Below are 14,564 nucleotides of genomic sequence, written 5' to 3' on the forward strand. Positions count from 1 at the left end.
ACCAAAATGTTTTATAATGTGATCCAACCACACTTTAAAAGGTTGGTGGCGACTCCCGTCTTTTCAAAATTCTCCCTTTTAAAAGGAGAGGTTTCGACACCTTATAACTAAATAGCTTCCTTTACAGCCTCTGTTACAGCCATGTATTCTGCTTCTGTGGTTGACAACGCAACTGTAGACTATAGTGTAGACTTCCAATTTATTGGTCCTCCAGCAAATGTAAACACATAACCAGTGGTTGATCTTCGTTTGTCCAAATCACCGGCATAGTCAAAATCAACGTACCCAATAACACCTTTACCAAGTGTATTATCCTGCTTGAACAGTAATCCAACATCCACAGTCTTTTGAATATACTGTAGAATCCATTTCACAGTTTGCCAATGTCCTTTTCCAGGATTATGCATATACCTACTCACTATACTAACTGTCTGTGAAATATCAAGTCTTGTACACACCATTGCATACATTAAGCTACCCACTGCATTAGAATGCGAAACTTGCAACATGTATTCTCGTTCCGTATTCGTTGAAGGAGATAGTTGTGCAGAAAGTTTGAAATGAGAAGACAATGGAATACTTACAGGTTTTTCTGCTCGTTCATGCCAAACTGCTTTATTACCTTCTTCAAATACTGCTTCTGAGACAAGCTAACTCTACTATGAGCTCTATCTCTCCATATTTCCATGCCAATAATCTTCTTAGCTTCACCTAGATCTTTCATCTCAAACTCGAGATTGAGTTGAGTCTTCAATCTTTTAATCTCAACTTTGCTCTTAGATACTATCAGCATATCATCAACATATAAGAGAAAGTATATGAAAGTTCCTTCTTGTAGCTTCTGAAAATACACGCAATGATCAAATTTACTTCTTGTGTACCTTTGCCTTTTCATGAACTGATAAAATCGCTTGTACCACTGCCTTGGAGATTGTTTCAATCCATAAAGTGAATTTGTCAGTTTGCAAACCCAATTTTCTTTACCAGCAACCTTGAATCCATCTAGTTGAGTGTAGCACCCCAAACCCGGCCCAGAAGTTATGGCCGGATCCAACATGCCACATCAAAAACGTTAAAAAAAAAATCCATTCTAAGTCCAGAAAATCGTACTTAATGTTCAAAAGATTAATTCATTAAGGGTTAAAGTGAATGGAAGCTGTGCACCAGGTAGGAAACCGGAAAAGAGGTGGTGAGTCCATCGGACTGCTTAAGTACTAAGCTCCCTTCGGATCCAATCCTAGGCATGCATACTGCCATTGCCACACCTTAACGTCATGGATATTTCAAGGAAACCGATTTGATTAAGTCATTTTTAGGAAAAGTGATTAATTTTGGAAAATACTTTCATTGCGGAAGCTTTGCTTGTTGTCGTGTTATTTTGAAATCAACTGTTGTTTTTGAAAACGCGCCCTAAAGCTATCCAGTTTCAACAGTTAAAATAAGTAATACCTATATTAGTAATACATATTAAAACCATCAAAAATAAATAAGCGACCTTATTACATTTAAAAGCCCAAAACCTCAAACGTAATTAAAAGGATGTCCAGTTCACCAGAAAAAAATCAAACTTTCAGAACGGGTGGCCACTCCGAATTCCCTCACAGCTCCAAGCCCACTATGGTTGGGGATTTCCTGCGTGGATGAAAATAAAAGGGGTGAGTTTGGGGAAACTCAGTGTGTAAGGAAAACCCATTCAAAGTCCAAGTCAGCTCAAGCCCATTGGGCCTAAGCCCATTCAGTAATAGTGGTATGGGCGAGCCCTTTCAGATTATAATAAACGGGCCTTAGCCCTTATTCAGATAATGATGGCCCATAGGCCCATTTCAAAATACATGCAACATCAATAACATATGCAAGCCCATTTGGGTAATAGTGATCTTGGGCCAAAGCCCTTTTAGATTACAATAACCGGGCCTTAGCCCTTATTCAGATAATGATATGGCCCATAGGCCCATTTCAAAATACATGCAACATCAAGAAACATATGCAAGCCCATTTGGGAGACTACTCAACCCACCAACCACTACACTCCACCCGTACCAGCCATACACTCCATGTGGGAATAGCTCAACCCACCCACCTAACACTCCACATTGCAAGATTGTTTGCTCGCTTATCAAAGAAATTGAGGCAAAGCCTCCAGTACATGGACAAGCCACTTTCAGTACTTCCTCCGTCAATATCCCAGTCCCATGCATCAGATAATAACAACATGGCATGCAGTAAATAACAACAGTCAAACATGCATTTAGGTCAATTTAACCCTAGGGGTATTTCGGTAATTTATCTACTAGGGGTAAAACTGTAAATTTTCCACTTTTAAAGGTATTTCAGTAATTTATCTATTTTAGGGTTTTTCATGCATATTCCTACTTTTCACGTACTAATAGAATCACGTACCGAGGGTTCTTACCGAATTGGGCCCGTTGGCCCATCATTCCAATTTTGGCCCATTAAGCCCAAAAATATCGAGGGCATAGAAATCATGCACTTTGCAGTCCAAACATTGCAGCTTACCAAAAACATTAATCGATTTACCTCACGAGCATTCGTGACACTCATAAATCTACAAAATACCGCTTTTGGCATTTTGGCTTTTCGCTTTTGCCGATCTAGACTAAGAAAGAGGGTGTTAGTTACACACTGCTTGCATTTATATGTTGACGAGATCCACACACGAACCGCCTACAATTGGATTACCAACACGTTAATCTAACTATTCAAATATGAACTACGATTAATCCCTTACAATATTCGCCAACCACACCTACAGATCATAGTAAGCTTATAAGAAATCAATAAGCAACCCATTAACAAATTTTTGTCAATGTTTACCACATAATCATAATTTCACTGCAAGCTGTCTTCCTGAGCAACAGTCACTAAATCATTTATAACTGGAGCTACGAAACTCCAAATCAAGTTCCGTTAATTTTCCCTGAAAATAGACTCATATATATTCTATCCATAAAATTTTCAGAATTTTTGGTTTATCCAATCAATACCAGATTTTTCTCAAAGTTTCCCATGTTTCACTGTTTGACTAATCTGACCACTCTTCATTACGACTCAAATTTCTCATTGTACAGAATTCAAAATATGTTCTTGTTTATTTCATTAGAAGCTAGACTCAATAAGCTTTAATTACATAATTTATTCAGCTTCTAATTCATCTCCCACAATTTATGGTGATTTTTCAAAGTCACGTTACTGCTGCTGTCCCAAGCAGATTTATTACCAAATCACTCTTTCACACCTAACTTGCATGCATGTTATTTAAACATGTATATCACCAATCAATCATCACATATCTATGATTTTACTTAAGTATAATCTCCATTTCATCATTTTAAAGCACAACATGTTAGCTGATTTTTCCCTTTAGCATCTAAGGCACATGCATGTTCATTTGTTTGGCTCAACTTCACCTATCTTCCATTTTTCATCAAAAGAACATGAAACAACAACCATTTCCTTCATTTTAATTCATGACTAAATGCTCATAACACAACTAAAAATCAAAATATACTTCAAGAGTTAAGGTAGAATCAAGAAGAACTCATGAACCTCAAAATAGAAGCAAGGTACCAAGAACTTACCTTCAATTTTCCTCCTCCTAATGACCGAATACTCAAGAGCTTTCTCCTCTCCTTTCTCTTCTCTAACTTTCAGCTATGATGAACAAAGATGGACAAAACTTTGTTCTTTTCACCCCTTTTTCTTTTAATAAAACTTCATATTTCATCCATTTAATTCTTTAATACAAAAGATATGATATTCTTATCATGAAACATTTACCTAACCCATTATCATGAAACATTTACCTAACCCATTATCATGGAACATTTACCTAACCTATTATCATGAAACATTTACCTAACCCATTATCATGGAACATTTACCTAACCTATTATCAATTTGTATCAATTTGTACTATAAATTATGGATATCAAGTGTACATTTTGTCTACAACAACATGATGGTTGGCCACTTCATGTAAAATGGGAGGTTTATCATGCAAATCCTCCTATTTTGCACTCCTATTTATTTGGCCACTTCAATTTAATCTATAGCATTTTCAAACATTTTCACATAGGTCCTATTTCACAATTTCACTCCCTTTTTCTTATGGAACAAAAATTAACTAAAATTACCGGGTTCTATCTTAAACTTGGGCTTTCTAGAGGCCCACTAACATAATTAAACCTATGCCAACATTCATAGGATTCCCAAAAATTGGGGCGTTACATTGAGTCATATAGATTTCCTCTTCCAAACCACCGTGTAAAAACGCAGTCTTCATATCAAGCTGAACTAGTTCAAGGTCATATTGCGCAACCAAGGCTAGCAAAATGTGAATAGACGAATGCTTCACAACTGGAGAAAACACTTCATTGTAGTCTATTCATTCTTTCTGAGCGTAACCTTTTGCTACCAATCTAGCCTTGTATCGAATTTCATTTTTACCAAAAAATCCTTCCTTCTTTGCAAATACCCATTTGCATCCAATTGCCTTCTTTACCTTAGGCAATGTCACCAATTCTCAGGTCCTATTTTTATAAAGAGACTGCATTTCCTCATTCATGGCTTGCTTCCACTTTACACCATCAGGGTTACTTATTGCTTCTGTGTAAGTAGACGGAACATCATCATCTGCAATTGGAAGTGCATAGGCCACTATATCATCAAACCGAGCAGGCTTACGAATCTCTCTTTTTAGCCTCCTATATGCAATTGAATCTTGTTGCTGTAGAGGTTCTTGGGTCGAAACTTCTTCATCATTTGTCCTTCCAATGTTGGTTGGATCATCATTAACCTTTTCAAGCTCCATTTGCTGCAAAGTACTACTGGTTTTGTCATCCTTTTATGAATCCTTGTACTTTAACATGGTTGATTCATCAAAAGTCACATCTCTGCTGAAGACAATCTTCCTTGTATCAGGACACCAGAGACGATATCATTTTACTCTATCAGTTATACCCAATAATAATGCTTTCTTTGCTCTTGGGTCTAACTTAGATTCTTTTACATGATAATATGCAGTGGAACCAAAAACATGTAAAGAATCATAATCAGTAGCAGATTTACCAGTCCACATCTCTATAGGAGTTTTTCCATTTACTGCAGCTGATGGTAAACGGTTAATTAGATGGCACGCATATGTAACTGCTTCAGCCCAAAATTTCTTACCCAATCCAACATTGGAAAAATTATATCGAACTTTCTCCAGTATAATCCGATTCATGCGTTCTGCCACCCCATTCTGCTGTGGTGTATCACGAATAGTGAAGTATCATACAATGCCCTCATCTTGACATACTTGTAGAAATGAATCATTTTTGTACTCAGTACCATTATCTGATCGAAGTCATTTGACCTTTGACTAGTTTGAGTCTCTAACATTTTCTTCCATTTTAGAAATGCACCCAAAACTTCATTTTTTCTTTTCATTTGATACACACATACTTTTCTTGAATAATCATCAACAAAAGTAACAAAATAGTGCATACCTCCCAAAGAAGCTATTTTGGTAGGTCCCCATACATAACTGTGAACGTAGTCCAGAATTCCTTTCGTATTGTGAATTGCTAAACCAAATTTTACCCTCGTCTGCTTGCCCAGAACACAATATTCACAGAATTCCAATTTGCAAGAATTTGCACCTTTCAACAAGCCTTGTTTCGCCAAAGTCTGCAAAGCTTTTTCACCAGCATGTCCCAATCGCATATGCCATATCCTGGTAGCCTCTGAATCTATATCTTTCGCAGAAACTGTTGATGTTGATATAATACTGTACTTCCATTTAAAAAGTACCAATTATTTCTTCTTGTGCCTTTCATCACCGTCAATTCCCCGGCTACTACCTTTAGTAATCCATCTCTCAAAGTGATTATGAGCTTTTTAGATTCTAAGGCCCCTAATGAGATAAGATTTTTCTTCAAGCTAGGTACGTAGCGAACATCAGTCAAGACTTGGATTGAGCCATCGTGATTCTTCAATTGGATTGTACCTACTCCCATTGTCTTACAAGCACTGTCATTGCCCATAAGAACAACTCCACCTTCTAATTCTTTAAGACTAGAAAACCAATCCTTATTAGGACACATATGGTAAGTACATCCCGAATCCAAAATCCACTCATCCGTAGGACATGCCATTGCCATGCCAACCAAACTAAAGTCTGACTCCTCATCATGCTCCGCTACACATGCATTAGAAATAGCCTTGCCCTTTTTTAACTTAGGACAATTCTTTTTCCAATGCCCTTTCTCAAGACAAAAGGCACATTCATCTTTGGCGGGTCTCCCTTTGGACTTTCCCCTTCTACCAGATTTGCTGTTGTGTGAACGACCTCTTACTGTTAAGACTTCTGCAGTTGTATCTTTGTGATCTCTTTTATTTTTCTTTCGAGTCTCAGATCTATACAACCCACTACAGACTGCATCAAATGTGATTGTGTCCTTCCCATGAAGCAATGTGGTGGTAAGATGATCATATTCATTAGGAAGAGAATTCAACAACAATAATGCCTTGTCTTCATCTTCAAATTTCTCATCCAAATTTAGCAAGTCTGCTAAAATTTTATTGAATGAGTTCATATGGTCATTCATCGACATACCGGGAGCATACATGAATCGAAAAAGTTTCTTTTTCATATAAAGCCTATTTTCAAGACTTTTTGTTAGAAACTTTTCTTCCAGTGTATCCCATAACTTCTTCACTGATGTCTCCCTCATGACGGAGTACTTCTGCTCTTTGGCCAAACATAGGCGGATTGTACCACACGCTTGTCTATTAATCATGACCCACTCCTTGTCATCCATCTTGTTAGGTTTTTCTTCAAAGGCTATATCCAGCTCTTGCTGACATAAGACATCCAAGATCTCACATTGTCACATACCAAAATTATTGGTACCATCAAATTTCTCTACTTCAAATTTTGCATTGGTCACAGTAGTCCTTGCTGATGACGATGCCTCTGCCATTTTTCTCCTCAATCCCAACTACTGTATACGTGAACAGTGTCGTATATGTGAATAGTACCATAAATGGTCGTATTCCCCAAGTACGAGTCTAGCTCTGATACCAATTGTTGCGCGGAAGCGTATAAAAGAGTAAAATTATTGTACTGAAAAATCACACTAAGTTTAATTCCCAGGAAAGAGAGGTGGATCACAAGGATCACTTAAGTACCAGGTCTTTCCTAGCCAGAATATCCCTCTATCGTAATTTAATTGCACAATAAATCACTACAATCACACTCACAAAAAAAATACAAAATAAACAATAAAGAACACCAAAATTTTAACGAGGTTCAACAAATTTTGCCTACGTCCTCGGGCACTACCAAATATATTTCACTCTAAAATACAAGTGAAAATTTACAAATAAGGAGAGAAAACAATGCTTTAAGTAGAGAATAACAAATATGGGATGAAGAAAATGAGAAATGGTTAGGTCTATTTATAGTTGAGGTTCAAGAATCAACTTGCAAAAATCCCTATACAATAAGGGACCAAAATTGCAATTATCCAATGCCAAATTTCAAACCAAATTTCGGTGCCATAAATACTCTTATTTTCAGTTCCAACTTTCTGACATCCATATCTTTGACTTTTCAAAATATGGATATTTTCCAATAGATTCAAAATAAAAAAAAATGGATTCAGGAGGAAAAGAGTTGCACTTCATAAAAAAATTATGAAAAATTTTAATTTTTACATACTTATAATTTTAAATTTTTTTATAATTTTCTAGATTATGATTTTTTTTTAATTTTAAAATTTTCTAAGTTTTAATATATTTTTAGATTTTAATGAGTTTTTTAGTTTTAAGTAATTTTTACTTATGACATGTGACAATATGTCAATGGAAGTGCAGGCCAAAAGAGAGAGCAAGCTTATAGAGTACTTAAAAATAACACTATTGAAGCGCATCATCTTTAATGTATTGAATGTTTTTGTATATTTTGAAGTTTAATTTTTGTTTTGCATATGGTTATTAGGAAATTGAATAAGTAGATAAATTTAAGTGTTGATACTTTTTGAAAATGAAAAAATTAAGATTACTCTAATATAGGTTACGATAATACACTAATACACTAAAAACACTGTAAAAATTCTAAAATCACATGCAAAATTCTTTCAAGCTCAAGTGTTTTAGCATCTAAAAATAAAATAGACGCCTAAACAAAGTCCGAACATGGGTGATGAGATACAAGAGATAGGAAATCAATCATACCGTGCAAGACTTAGTCCTCGTCCATTTCTGCAGGTTGATCTCTCCTCGCTGGACCTCCAGCTGGTTTCGCCGTCATAATCTGCAAACATTGAATAAACGGCATTGTATGAGAACCTAATCCCATCAGCAAACTATTTTAAGTGCGATTTTCATTTTCAAGCTTTCTGCCTCTACTAAATTACCTGATCTACACGCAACACACTCCATTTCCAGATGCATGCTTTTCATACAACTTAGAAATGATTTCCATTGGATTCAGTCCAGCATTCTCTGCCAGGGTTCTTGCTACCAATTCAAAACTTTCACCAAACTTAGCAATGACATACTGATCCACTCTGCAAAATATCCCGTAGTTAATATTAATAGCTTCTTCTAGTATTCATCTAATCTACTATAAATCCCAAAAACCTGTAGGGGATTCCCAACGCAGCTATCAGAATAAACATGACAGCCAACAACGCAAAAGTTGACTCAACTGACACCTCTCCAGCACTATGCCTGAATACCGAGTTGTTCAGCAGGTAGAATCATGGTCGTCGGTTCTGCACCGGTTCCGGTCGTACCGGCCGGTGCAACCGTTTCAATGATAAAATGGAACAAGCAATATCTTTTTATTTGTGGAGTTTATTGATCAGTTTCTTATATAATTTATAGATATTTTATATTTGAAATTTATTTAGTTTAATTTATTTGATATATAATTTTTTAAATATATATATTAAATAATTTTAAAAATATAGATGCAAAAATAGCATGAACCGTGGTAAATTGCTTAACCACCCTTATCCTATTAATTCATTTTTTTACACATAAAATAATCATTTTAGATATAAAATAATCATTTTAGATATCTTTTACTTATAATACAAGTATTAGATATGATGGTTAAAAAATATATATGTCGAAATCATCCCTCAATTTAAAAATTTAAGTTCAAAAAAAGGGGAAATCGACTTTTGAAAAATAAATGCATGGAGTCGCCACCAATCCTTTTGTTTTGGTGTGATCGGGTCACCTAAGAATTTAGTTATTTTAATAAAACATTTTTGGTTTACTAAAACAACGATTCTGGTCTATGAAAATATGAGAAAACGGGCTCGGGAGTCGGTTACGTATGAGGAAGGATTAGCACCCTCATTACACCCAAAATTGGTACCAAATCGATTAAATACTGTCCTTATGTCTAAAATTAAAAAAGTTTTTGAAATGTGGTTCTTGTTAATAACATTTGAATAACCCGAGTTGGTTGCCAAAAATCTTCTTGTTTCGACGTCTGAAAGTTTATAATTTGAAATTGACAAAAGGATGCCCAACTATTTGGTCTAACGAAAAATCGAAACCCAGCACAGTAGGGCACGATTCCTCGAATTTCCGAGCATCGAACATTACCTTACCTTAGAAAATACAAGTGAAATTTCGAAGAAATATTCAATTATTTTGAACAAACGAGAAATTGCAACCCAACACGATAGGGTACTATTCCTCAAATTGCCAAACATCGAATATCGCCTTCGTTTTAAAGGGTTTTTAGAAAACGTGAGTGAAATTTTGAAGCAATCTTCGATTGTTTTGAACAAACGAGAAATCACAACCCAGCACGGTAGGTCATGACTCCCGAATTGTCAAACACCGAGTATTACCTTCGTTTTTAAAGGATTTTTAAAAGATATGAGTGAAATTTTGAGGGGATATTTGATTATTTTATGCAAGCGAGAAATTCATAACCCAACACGTTAGGGCACGATTCCACGAGTTGCCAAATATCACATATCGCCTTCATTCAAGGGATTTTAAAAAGAGTGAGTGAAATTTGAAGTGATATTCGATTGTTTTGAGCAAACGCGAAATTGCAACCCAACACGTTAGGGCACTATTCCGTGGATTGCCAAATATCGGATCTCGTCTTCATTTTAAAGAATTTTTAAATGGATACTTATAAAACTAGCTTAAAACGTATTAACGCATTTTTGAAATGAGACAAAATTGATTATAAAGATTTGAACTTTATAAAACCACATTTCGAAAATCGAATGGAAAGCGATGAATGGGGTAATATGCACATACGAGATACAATGCTTAACAAATGAGAATATTAATCGACTAGCAGAATAAGCAATTAAGTATAACTAATCTAAAAATTATGACCTAATTTCAATTACGTATGAATAATAATAAGATGAATACCATGCGATGATAATGTATATGCCACAATATAGAACAACCCACAAAATACATGTAAAACAAAATAGAATTTAAAAGTCAAAGTAGTATAACATGATGTCGGAACAAAGACGATATAATGAACTAATAATTTATATGGCACGCAAATTAATGAGTTGATACATTTTATATCTATTTGTTAAAAAACTAGGATATATGCTTAATACATATTATAAAATGAATGTTTTAATCGGATATCATACCAAGACATTAAATAACATTGGTTTTAAAAAAAACGAGGATTTGTGGTATGAAAAATTTAAAATATATTACAAATAATAATAATAATGTGTAATGTGATATAATCTTAAAAACATAATGATTCTACCAATTATATGTATATATATATATATGTGTGACTTTTAAAAATAATTACTTGTAAAAACATAGAAATACATGCAAGCTAAAGTTAATTTTATTATAAATTATATAATGAATTGAAGAATATGCTTACATATATGTAAAAAAAACTACATGCATAAAATACATAGATTTAATAATATATATATATATATCAAAATAGATATCTATAAACATATATGTATATAATAATAATTGAGAAAATATATTATATAGGACTATGTAATAAACTACAACAATAAATTTAAGAAAACACATATATAAAATAACATTAGGTTAACAATGTATATATATATATATATGAAACGAAATTAACTTTAATATAAAGTAAAAATATATATGTACAATACCGTATATAAAGAAAACAATTACATGATGTAATACACAAAATATGAAAGCATAGTTACCCAAATTACAATAAGTAAATGATGCAAGTTAGACAATGAATATAAATGAATGAACACAGGTGAAACAAAATAAAACATGAAGTGAACCTAAAAAAAAACTAATTGAAATCACATTAAAATGGAAGGATAATTCATAAATACGAATAAGGGCCAGCGCATAATGTGTACAAATATACAAGGATCAAAATTGGAATTATTCCAGACTCTAAAACGCTGTGTACAAGTGCGGGCTAAAATACAAACGCATGCGAATCGCAGGGGCAATTTTAAGAAAATGGAACACAAATGTGAGCTGATTGAACTGAAGCGCGAAGAGAGAGGGACCGAAGCTGAGAATATCCCATCAGCAACCAGACATGCAGATCTTGGGCGTGTGCGGGTCAGGTAATCGGGCTGTAGCCTTGAACACAGTCGTTTTGAGGCAATTAATTTGGCCTAAAACGACGACGTACAGAGGTCCCTTATAGCTACCGAAGTGAACCCTAATATGTTTGCAACCATTCACAGAAAAAAAAAACTTAGAACACTTTCTCAATCCTCCACCGACCAACAGCCTTTCGAAGGTCTGTTCCTCTGCCTCTCCTTTTGACTCATGCGAGAGTCAATCAAGGCTTCCTCGAGTCGAAAGATTCGTGAGTCTTGCCTATAGCCCCAAATCGCCACTTAGTTTCAATCACGATGAAACAAGCGTTGATTCGAAGGCATCAAACACAGGTAAGTGTCGTTTCCTCTCTTTTTATTTACGTTCGATCAAAAAAAAAGGGCAAACGAGAAGGTTAGAGAGAAATAAGAGACGAAAATCGCGAATAAATCACCTTCTTTTTCATCTATTACTTCTCTATTACGTATATTGCCTGTTTTTGTATTCGTAACCCTTACAACGATTAAAGATCCTGGCTTTTTATAGCCGAAAAAAGAAAGAAAGAAGAAAAAAATAAAGATAAATAAAAAGAATTCAACATTTGTTCTTTGTTTTTTTTGCTCTATGCTGCTGTTGCGTTTGTCTTGTTCGCAGGTACGGAGCAAGGCGAGTGTACGGGGGTCGTGTTGGCACTTGGCGTGGGCGTACGAGGGTTGTTGACGTGGAGGCACAAGCGGCGATTGGGCTGTACAGTGGCTGAAGGATGCGGCGCAAGGAATGAGGATGACTTAGGGTTTCTGAAACCTGTTAAGGAGATGGGCTTATTGGGCCTGTTCTTGTAGTTGGGCTATCGTGTTTGGGCCTCTGGGTTATTGGGTTAGGTTTTAGCTATTGGATTTTAATAGGGTTTTGGGTTATGTAGCTAGGTTTGTTTGTAAATGGGCTATAGGCCATTGTAGTAATTTTGGACTGATGGACTGTTATTTATTGGGCTTTTACTATTTTTTGCTTTTCTGTTTTTGTGTTGTAACGGGCCGGGCAAAATTTGGGCCTTACAGCTGGCCCTCTTTGCTCATTGTCGTGTAACGAGAATGGAGCAAAGACTATAAAAGGACCAAATTTGCCCGGTCTGGCTAAGTCTCAAAATCTTGATCCTCATCTTCCTCAAAGGTATTCTGATGTCTTTAGGAGTGTCAAATTGGCTATCCTCAACTTGTTTCTTGAAAACTCGGGAACACCAATCTATTATTTTTGATCTGCTCTCTGTCAATACAGAGATGTCAAATCTGTCATCTTTGATCTGCTCTCCGCCAATACAGAGACGCTAAATCTGCTATCTTTGATCTGTTCTCCGCCAATACAGAGACACCAAATCTGCTATATTCGATCTGCTCTCAGCCAATACAGAGATGCCAAATCTGTCATCTTCGATCTGCTCTCTGACAACACAGAGATGCCAAATCTGCTATCTTTGATCTGCTCTCCACCAATACAAAGACGCTAAATTTGCTATCTTCGATCTACTCTTTGCCAATACAGAGACGTCAAATCTGCTATCTTCGATCTACTCTCCGCCAATACAGAGACGCCAAATCTGCTATTTTCGATCTGCTCTCTGTCAACACAGAGATGCCAAATATGTAGGATTCGATCTACTCTCTGCCAATACAGAGACGCCAAATCTGCTATCTTCGATCTGCTCTCTGTCAACACAGAGATGCCAAATCTGCAGGATTCGCCAATGTCGCTACACTATCTTCTATAGACATGATGTGTAGAATGGGTTTCCTGTATCTGTGTATGTCAAATAACTAGGATGCTATGATCGAAATGAATCAAATGCCCCTGACTATACGTGGTGTTTATGTCAAATAATTAGAATGCTATGATCGGAATGAACCAAGTGCTCCTAACTAAATGAATGATTATGAATGTAGAAATGTTATGAGAGTGATTCCTTTTTAAACGCTTAAAGTGTCATTGCTCATAATTCACCCAGGTTCTATCATTGATGTGCTATCGCATCTTCTTGCTTAGACGTTATCTCTGACAGAAAATTTGAAGAAATAGTCATAATTTGGACTACTCTTTTCTCAATGTTTTCTAACTTTGAACCTGGTTAGTCCTGACTAGTGGCCCTGTTTTAGGTCCTTGTACTATTTAGAGACTTTTCTGGAGTAATATGCATAACATCTTTTGTGTAAAAATTACATGTTCGAAAATCGTGATTTCAACAAAAATGCTCGAAAGAGATTATCATAATGGACAAATGGCATTTTATTAAGCAAAATGTGATGTGAATACTTAGGATAATGAATCTGATAAGGTGCGAAATAAAATTGAGAAAAGAGGTGCCCTAGATATCGTAGTACGAGTTTCACTATTCCAATTTCCCAAAGGCTCCTTCGAACCAAATGTGTATTCAAGAGATCCTACGTATTTTGTTGATGCTCCAAGGTGTACTGTTCTTCTGTCTTGCTAATTTCGGGAGGACAAGACTACCATATGCCCTATATTCAAAATTTGAGCTGCCCGTTTTCGGGTTTTCAACTCAAAAACCCTTTTTTTTCCAAAGTGCCCTTTGCGGGTTTTCACCTTAGCCTCTCCATTTTTTTTTGAAGATTTCAGAGTGCCCTTTGCAAGTTTTCACTCTGGCCTCTCTTTCTTCAGGTAAAATACTTCTTGACCGAATCCGAGTTATAGGATTGGGCAAGTTTCTACCGTCCATCTCGGCTAGAATCAATACTCCTCCGGAGAAAGCTTTCTTCACCACGTAAGGCCCTTCTCAATTAGGCATCCATTTCCCTTGAAAATCCTTCTGTACGGGAAGGATCTTTTTCAAAACCAGGTCTCCTTCATGGAATTCTCTAGGGCGAACCTTTTTGTCATAAGCCCGCATCATTCGCCTTTGATACATCTGACCATGACTGATAGCTCTTAGCCTCTTTTCCTCAATTAGGTTCAATTGATCATAT

At 35.7% G+C, this 14,564-nt stretch overlaps 1 long non-coding RNA gene across 2 annotated transcripts; it reads right to left on the minus strand.

Moving 5' to 3' along the window:
- Nucleotides 1–1,439: 1,439 nt before the first annotated feature.
- On the minus strand, nt 1,440–3,758 carry LOC128284063 (uncharacterized). Of its 2 annotated transcripts, none has more exons than XR_008274376.1 (2): nt 3,600–3,758; nt 1,440–1,632 (listed from the first exon to the last, which is right to left on the minus strand). It is a non-coding gene; the product is annotated as an uncharacterized LOC128284063 (long non-coding RNA). The 2 variants fall into 2 exon arrangements; XR_008274375.1 differs by lacking the exon at nt 3,600–3,758 and adding an exon at nt 2,414–2,545.
- Nucleotides 3,759–14,564: the final 10,806 nt, after the last annotated feature.

This window comes from Gossypium arboreum, chromosome 11 (assembly GCF_025698485.1).
Source record: "Gossypium arboreum isolate Shixiya-1 chromosome 11, ASM2569848v2, whole genome shotgun sequence".
NCBI classification, from domain to species: domain Eukaryota; kingdom Viridiplantae; phylum Streptophyta; class Magnoliopsida; order Malvales; family Malvaceae; genus Gossypium; species Gossypium arboreum.